Below are 8,706 nucleotides of genomic sequence, written 5' to 3'. Positions count from 1 at the left end.
GAATTTGGATGGAAACTGATTTCTAATTGTTTTTACATGTTTTATATTATGTACATAAGACCCTAAATTACATAGTTAGGAGGCTATTGTGGATTTGGGTTTCCAGAGGCTTTACAGTATGCTCAAAATGTATTATGGGATTTTTTTTGCCAAATTATGCTTAAAATTAAACTGCCTATACAAGCTTTAAGCTTTACACCAACACTTTTTTCCAGACTTTGCAACATGTTGCTCTGATATCAAAGTGCGCATTAAAACATGATCAGTCATTCGAACACCTCCTGAGCTGAATCAGACAAATCCTGACACATTTCATTTCAATACAAAAAGTTATATTAAAAAAACATATTTGAGAATTTCCAAAATCCCCCTCTTTCCTCTGTCTGTAAAACATTAAAATATTTTTTGATTGCCTAACTTGAACTCACTCACATCAGTTCGTCAAATCAAATATGATTTGGGCCCCTGAGTTGAAAATCCCACCATATAAAACCCCACATGAAAAGGTGTTAGCTGATGGGTTGCAGCCATCAGGGATATCATGGATACAAGGTTTGTTTGAATGTCAGACACTTCTCTTAAATTTCCAAAGAACATGCTTGAGATCTAAGTTATTTATTTCTTCTTTTAGTTCTCCATCTCTAGATTTAACAATTAGGGAGGGGGTGTAGGTGGAGGCAGTCCTCCTCCAGGCCTACAGTTCAGCAATTCAATCAAATATGAAGGATCCGATTTAAATCCTTCTTGCAACTAAACCTATAAGTAATGCTCTGTTTCACTCTGAAATATGTCATATTATAGGAGACAATGTAACCTCTGTTTCACTGTGACTTTGACCAATTGCCTCACTTACTAAATACATGGTCTTTGCACTGTGATGCAGTGCTGCTGCTTGTTCCTCAAGCTCAGTGAGCGTCATCTTATATTTCAGGTATATTTCTTTATGTCAGGTGAGGTGGCACTCCTCCACTATAAAACACAGCGGAAAACTGTGGCGTACTTGGCCATAAACAAAACTCATCTTTCCTTTGACAAATTGGAAAGTGTTCACTGTGTCTAATGTTACTGACTGTGCATAATGCAGCCTGTTCATAGAGTGCCTCACTAAAAATAAGGCCATTTTCCCATCAATCTTTGTCCCATGGGTGACAGTCTACATTTCATCTACCTTCATTTATTCTGCACTAAGAAAAAATGTAGCCCTCTTTACTGCCATTGTAGAATATACAATATTACACAGTGATAGTGTGTGTGTTAACATACAGCAGTGAGACTACATAACGTGCACTGAGATCAGTGATTTTCCATGTAGCCTCGAGCTGTTCAGTTCTTGAATACAGAATGAGAGGTTTGCATCCTCTGGCACCTACACCACAGCTTGCGCTTTGAAAAGTACATTGAAGCATTAACATGTGGCGTTGCTAACCTAAAGTGAACTCACATAACCCCTCAAAAACCTCATGATTCATCCGAGCCCCCTAACCCGCGGCTAACCCCAAGCACTAACCCACCACCGCTTTGATGGTACGATTGATGCCATGCTGATTATTGTACGAGGAGAGAAAGCGATTGCCTTCCCTTTGTGTCAGCAACATTCCCTGGCTGGGGCTTCTTCTCCAAGACACGCATGCACACAAACACCACTACTGGTTATGCAAGTACAATCACACACACACACACACACACACACACACACACACACACACAGCTAGTTGCCGAAGCAGAAATGAATCCAAACACTAATTTCATATACAAACTTTCACGTACAAACAATACCGAACACAATCCCGAAGCCTGAGCTCGGAGAACTCCTCAGGGGCACGGAGGGGATTAAATACTTTCATAATGATATGTTGCATTGTGCAACAGACAGACGCACTGAGAGCGGATCAGTGCTTCCCGAAGTCTTCAGGCTTTGCTACCTTCTCATACTGAGAAAGACAGACAGCAGGAGGAGGCAACTGGGTTAATGAAATGTGTTCATGGGCCTTTGATCGCCACCAAGTTGTAGATCCGAATGGAGATGTAATTCTAATTGGGACTGAAACTCCCGGATGAGATGTGATCAGAGCCTGTGATGTGGAATAGTTGTGCCAAGAGAGAACAGCACAGTGCTTCATGTTGAAGATGTGGGGCTTGCAGAAACAAAAGGAGCCCTGTATAATGTAAATTAGCCACCTTAATTTCTTAGAATAGGTGTGTGGATATATATGTGGTAAGAGTGACAAATCCTAAGGGAGTCGCAGTGAACGTGCCGGATTCTGCTGCTGGTACAATAATAAAAGGAGATGTAGTCATGAGGGAGGGTTTGGGTTGTTTTGTATGTGGGTGTAGATGGGATCTCATAACTTCTCCCTTATCCCCTTTACTCCACAGATCATTCCTTTAATTGAGGTGGAGGCTTTTCATGTGAATGCTGCAGGCTTCTGGCAAAAGTCTATCTTCATCTCCCTGCAGTTAGCGTGTAATGTGCCTGCTTCAGCACTTGCTTTTCCGCTACAAGATCATTAAACCGCCATGCCATTCATCATGTCTGATTCGCTCCTGAGAGGGAGCAAAAAAAAAAAAAGAAAGAAAAAGTGCGACACAACCAAAGTCTCCTTTCTCCTGTGTTTAATACACACCCATTTCAATGTCAAACTCAGCTTGAAATGAGTGTGGAGATGAATGAGCCTGATGTAAATAAGAACCAAGCAAGGATATTTCTCCTTGCTCTGCTCTCAGCCTGCCACTTTCAAACTGATGGCTTATCAATCTTGAGGCAAATGACATTAAAATGCAGATTCACACCATTTGTGTGGTGCACAGCGGTGATGTCTCCTATTAACACATTAGCATGAGTCAGGGCTAAAAAAGGTCCATTTAGTTCACTGATACACTTACTACACATAAGAGGCAGTAGATGCAGACTCTGTTATCTCTCCCTATGCAGCTCAAAGTCTATTTTCATATTTTCTTTTCTTGTAGCCGTTCAGCTGTAGCTTGTTCCTGCCATGTCTCTGGCGTTTTGGGCATCAAAGTAAAGCCCCACTTGTCAGCCCCTGCCAATCAGAGGGAACGGAACGCGCCTGTAGTCAGCTCTCCTAAACAGCAGTAATGTGTTAACATCAGATTCAATAAGGGCTCAGCTGGTTTGGATGAAACCAGTTTGCCAGAGAATGATGGAAGCATTTAGAGCATTTAATTGACACAATGACACTTTAAACTTAAACATAGCTAAATCCAAAAGTTACTGCTAAGCCTGTCAGCCACAGAGGACCAACCCCACTTTTCTTGGTTTTAAAGGGACTATACGTTATTTATGAGAGGAGGGGGTGGCTCGCCTTCGTGGGTGACTGGGGGAAAATGCATGACCCTCCCTTCTCCATAAATAACCATATTGTTTTTTTGTTTTGTTTTTTAATTTACACAAAATGTAAGGATTGGAGGCAAGGCAACAGGCAAACACCATGGCCAGCATTAACATGCATAGTATGCATGATGACTTTTTTTTCCAAATAAATGGTACACAATAGTGGCAGCAGTGGCCAACCAGAATAATATCAGTAACTTGGCACGGCGGACATTATTAAACTTTTAAAACTTACCCTTTGGTGTTTGAAAGTTAAAGTTGAAAACAAAATCCTGGATTCAAAGAAGCCTTGGTTTTTCACTACCATACCACTGCCATACACGCAGGAGCACAAAATTTCATGTTTTTAAAGGATCAGGTTTCATGCAAATGATTTACTTTTGGCATCATTTTAAATGAGACATGTATAATGAAGTGATTTTGATCAAATATTAGTATTTAAAGCTTATATTTGGTTATGTTTCCTGACAGAAGTGTAACATGCCTTTCAAACCTGTCAGTGGGATTCTGAGTTTGGAAGGCTTTTGAAATAAATACAAAGTGCAACCATTGAGATTGCCATGTCCCTCCCCTAAGCCAAAATAAAAAACACAAGTTTCTCCCCAGTGCTTAATAAATTATTTGACACTCCTCCCCCATTTTGCACCACCTCTTTCCAACCCTCATAAATAACGAACAGTCTCTAAGTGAATTAAAACAAGAGCACCATGGGGTGGACAACATCATTTAATACTGGCAGTTTAAATCCCTATATCGCCTGAGAAAATGTAGCTACACAAATAAAGAAGGAACTGCCTTCCCCCACAGCTCCTCTCGCTGAGCTGACCGACAGTCAAAGAACATGTTTGCACTCAACAGCTCCATTTTCAGCAGACTGTCAGTGTGTGGGATTGTGTGAATCTGAAGTGGGATGTTGCTGGCAAAGAAAATGCACACTCTGTTGGTTCTCTGGACCAGTAAAGGTTAAAAGAGACACTGGTCCATAGAGGCCGTGGCGGGGAAAGGGGGATCACGTCAGGTGTCAACAAGCAGCTGTTCGAAAGGTTAATTTCACCAAACAAGCAGATTGGATATTAACCTCAGTCTGAGGCCCTTTCTAGCATCTATGCAGTCTTGGAAAAGTTACGCCATGTCACTTTGAGTAAAATTAAGTCTATCTCAACATATCCCTTTCACCATTACCTTAGTACTTAACAGGAAAAGATCATGTTTTGGCGTAAAATACCCAGTGCGGTGGCATAATGGTGCTAGGTATGCCGCTGATGTGTCGCTAAAAAACAACCAGTCTTATTATTTTTTGGTCTCCAACAGTGGCCTGTGACTTGGTAGCCATCTCACCTTGGTCTCATGCTTCCACCATCTTCTCCACCACCCTATGATGAAGTCATCTCATATACTGCGTCATTTTAGAAATGTTAATATAATAGACAAAGTTGACGAGAAATAGCTAGGGCACTGTCAAACCTGTGCTTAAGAAGTTAAATTTGACTCAGCCACCTGGTTTTTCCTTACCTCTTCCCCTCCACTGTGACCTCACCTGAGCACCCTATAATTTCAAGGACTCTAAATCTTAATTTTCCACACCAACCTTACAATCTCTCATTGTACTGGAGAATTTATCCACAGCTCCCGGCTGCTCAGGGGCACTGTGCGCTATCTGTCATGAAAGTTCATTCAGCATCCTCAAAGAGCAGCTTCACAGGCCATCAGTGTCATGAAGCTCTCTGCCATGAGCGCTCACTGGTGACAAATAATCCCCCTCCTACCCTCTCTTTGTGTCTCTCATTATTCCCTATTCTCTCTGTGTGGAGACACGAGCAAGCCTCTCCCCGCTTCAAAAACAGAAGACACAGTCGTCTGTGTCCTGCACTCTCTCTGCGCTTTGATTACACAAAGCTTTTGTCTTTTATCTTCCTTTTTGTAACAGCCTTTAATTCTGACTCTTTGCTGGTGTCAAAAATGCTTTCAGTCAATTCTTTGAGCATCCGAAAGTAGTTTGCAAACAGAGCAGACTTTCATTGGTTAGCCCAGATTCCCTGCAACAATCCATGACATGGCAGAAGAATTTTCAGCTATTGATTAGTCAGTTTTGAGATAAACTAATTATGAATCCATGAGAGCATCAGATGGCGTCCCTCCAGGTACTACTTAGAGCCCGATTAATCAGACGAGACTCACTCCGAAAATGACAATGGAGCTAATCGATACTGATGGGAGAGCATGTTGCTGTTCTCTATCAAGGCCGTTAAACCCTCGTCTGCGGAGGTTCGCCCTAATTCAATCCGACACTTTAAATGAAATATCTTCAGCCGTCATTGATCTCAGTGAAACGCTACCCTTGTGATCCAACACAGACACGACCCAAGGGCACGGAAAGAAGTTGTAAAATGAAAGCTGTGACATGAAAGAGAAGGAAAGGAAATGAGAGATTGGAGGAGATGGGAGAGGAGAAAGAAGGTGTTAGAAAGAATAGAGAAGATAGATTAAATGAGGAAGAGGAAGCAAAGGGTGAGCGACGGGACTAGACATTGAACGAGTATGATCAAAGCAGTGCAGAAGACTGGAAGAAGCAGACGATGGAAGCAACGGTGATAATGGAGAGCTAAATTGAGGGACCAAAGCTGGAGATGCGGGTCAAGTCCCTCAGGGTTCACTAGTGGAATCGTGCAACACAGTCAACTGCTCGCAATCAACCTCTATGAACTGTAAGACTCCGACACATACCTGCACCACATCTCATCACCTCAGAGTTCATGCTAAGTACCCAGCTACTCACCATCTACCTATTTACTGCTACAAATTAATTGCATCACTTCCTTTGCACCAGAGAACATATTCAATGAATCTTTTAGATACTAACACCAGTATGATACCTGAGTTTTGATCAGTTTTCCAATAACTTACAAACATGTTTTTCTACCAAAGATTTTTTTTCATTTCACAGACAAAGTTCTAAAATGTTAAAACCTGTCAAAGACAAACTATTTACAAGATCTCTGCATAAATAAAAAAGTCTTTCCAACCTGACCAGACATTTATTGCCAACTTTCCATACTCTGACCCACAAACACATTTCAGTCGGTACCAAAAAAACGTTGAGGTTCAATACCCAGCACTACTTGCTGAAAGTTTAATCATCATAAAACAAAAGAAGACAGACAAAAAATGTCAGATCAAAACCGAAATGCCACAGCCATAGAAAAAAAAGACTGTCAATTCAACAAACCACTCCACAGGAGTTCAAAGCAAAAACCACTTTCAAACAGGGTCGAGGCAAAGTCAAAACAGAAACCAGAGCAAATAAAGTGTTTTAACCACATGTGGTGGCTTTTATTGTATAAACCCAATACAAAGAGTTAGTGTTTTTTCAAATGTAAATTTTTTTGTAAAAGGCCAGGGTTTAAGTCTGATCACAGACCAAAACAAAATTCATTCAAATGTTTTTAGCTTAGAAAAGAGCACTTTTTAGTTAAAATTCAAACTGCTCGAATGTGGTGGAAAATTGAATCTACAATCAATAGAGACTTGTTTGAAACTGAAATTCAGTGTAGGCCTATTAATGTGTGTTCTGTGCAGCAGAGGCAATCCTAATGCCCTGTTCTCTAACAGTAAGCTAGGCTAATGCTATCGTTGCTTGTTTTGCTTGGAAACTAGCAAGCTGAGCTACATGGATAATCACAAAGATAAAAGCTAACGGTAATGTTCGCTTGTCACATCAGTTAGATAGTTGTGGCAATGAAAATTAAATAAAGTCATTGCAACAGTTTGATTAGACAAAGTAGCTTGAATTTGAATTAATTTGAACAGAGTAGTGCAAGAATGAGTCCTAAAATCCAGAAATGGTCGCATTTTAGTAGAGGTTCCCTTGTCTCGAAGTCAGTGTTTTTTTAAATGGGTTTTCAGTTAGATGCCTGAAATAAGACTTTCATGTTTTGTTCTACTACATACAATACATCAGTAAATACCCTGGGTCAAATACACTGGTAAATTTTGAAGCTTTTCTGTGTCTTAAAAAGGGTAGTTGCTAACAAGACATCATGCTGACACAGCTTTACAGCCTTGTTGCAGTGGCAATGTTTCTCTGGTCTCTGTGCGACGCGCCCACGTGTACGCACTTGCGCGAGACCGTGAGACATGGGCACCGCCTTCATGTGTGGTCACGTGCTTTCGCTGGTCTCGCGCGCACACGTGGGCACGCTGCACAGAGAGGCAATTAGCGCTGCAGGCTACAGTGAGGCTAAAAGCAGAGTTCAAATGACGTTTTTCCAAACAACTTTTTATGTCGGGGCTTCAGGACACTTGGATCACTACGGACGAGCAGTATGGAGATATTTTGTGGTATCAATTATGTGTTTTTGGACGTTTGAATCTGGGGCGCCGTCAGCCTCCATTAGGTGGAGTTTTGTTGCTACCCCCTCTCCCCTGGGATCTCCGCAAGGGATGTGAGGACTCTAAAACTTCACCTGAGCCTCCCTCGGCATATGGGTGAGTAGATAATGGCTGAATTTTCATTTTTGGGTGCACTATCCCTTTAAGTCATGTGACAATTGTGTAGTTCGTTTATAGCCTAACATTAGCTTTTCACTTCTGGTGATTGCATTTAGGCTTCAAAAATCATAAATTGATGTTCAATGGGAAGATTATCTTGCTGAAGAAAACATGAAAGTATCACAAACAGTTGTCTGCCACACAGCTTATTTTCTGCAATGTTCCAAAATCCAATGGAAAAATCCCATAAGCTTTTAGACAAGCGAACCAGGGAGATGCTAACTTCTGCGTCAGCCTACAGAAAAATGTCATTCGTGGAGCACTCTATAAGGCCTGTGGTTAACAAACGCCTAAGAAACTTTCACGTTTTGTTCTACAACATAAAATATATCAGTAATTACCCAATGTGTAAATTTTGAAGCTTCTACATGTCTTAAAAAAGACTGTTGCTAGGAAGTGGCTAAATCAGACTACAGAGCGTCATCATGTCGAACAAGGCTTTACAGCCCCATTGTGGTGTTGACACTGAAATCATGGGACCATAATTTGGTTTGTTTATAGCTTAATATTCGTTTTTTACCTTTTTACCTACATTTTTAATTAAAAAAAAAATTAAAGTGTCAAACTTTAGTTTGCCACAAAGCTTATTTTCGGCAATAATCCAGGATCCAGTGGAAAAATCCCCAAAAATTAACCTTTTTGTCGAGGGAACCAGAGCAATGTTAACTTCTGTGCTGGCCTACAAATAAATATCTGCCCTGCAGCACTCTCTTACTTGTTAGTTGTAATTTTAAATATTTTAAAAATCCTTTGGTTCCTGATTTTGGACTACAAAAGCTCCAAGGCTCTTTGAATGCCTTTTTTTT

The sequence above is a fragment of the Epinephelus moara genome, chromosome 23 (genome assembly GCF_006386435.1).
Source record: "Epinephelus moara isolate mb chromosome 23, YSFRI_EMoa_1.0, whole genome shotgun sequence".
Lineage (NCBI taxonomy): Eukaryota > Metazoa > Chordata > Actinopteri > Perciformes > Serranidae > Epinephelus > Epinephelus moara.
Note: the sequence above shows the minus strand (reverse complement) of the source record.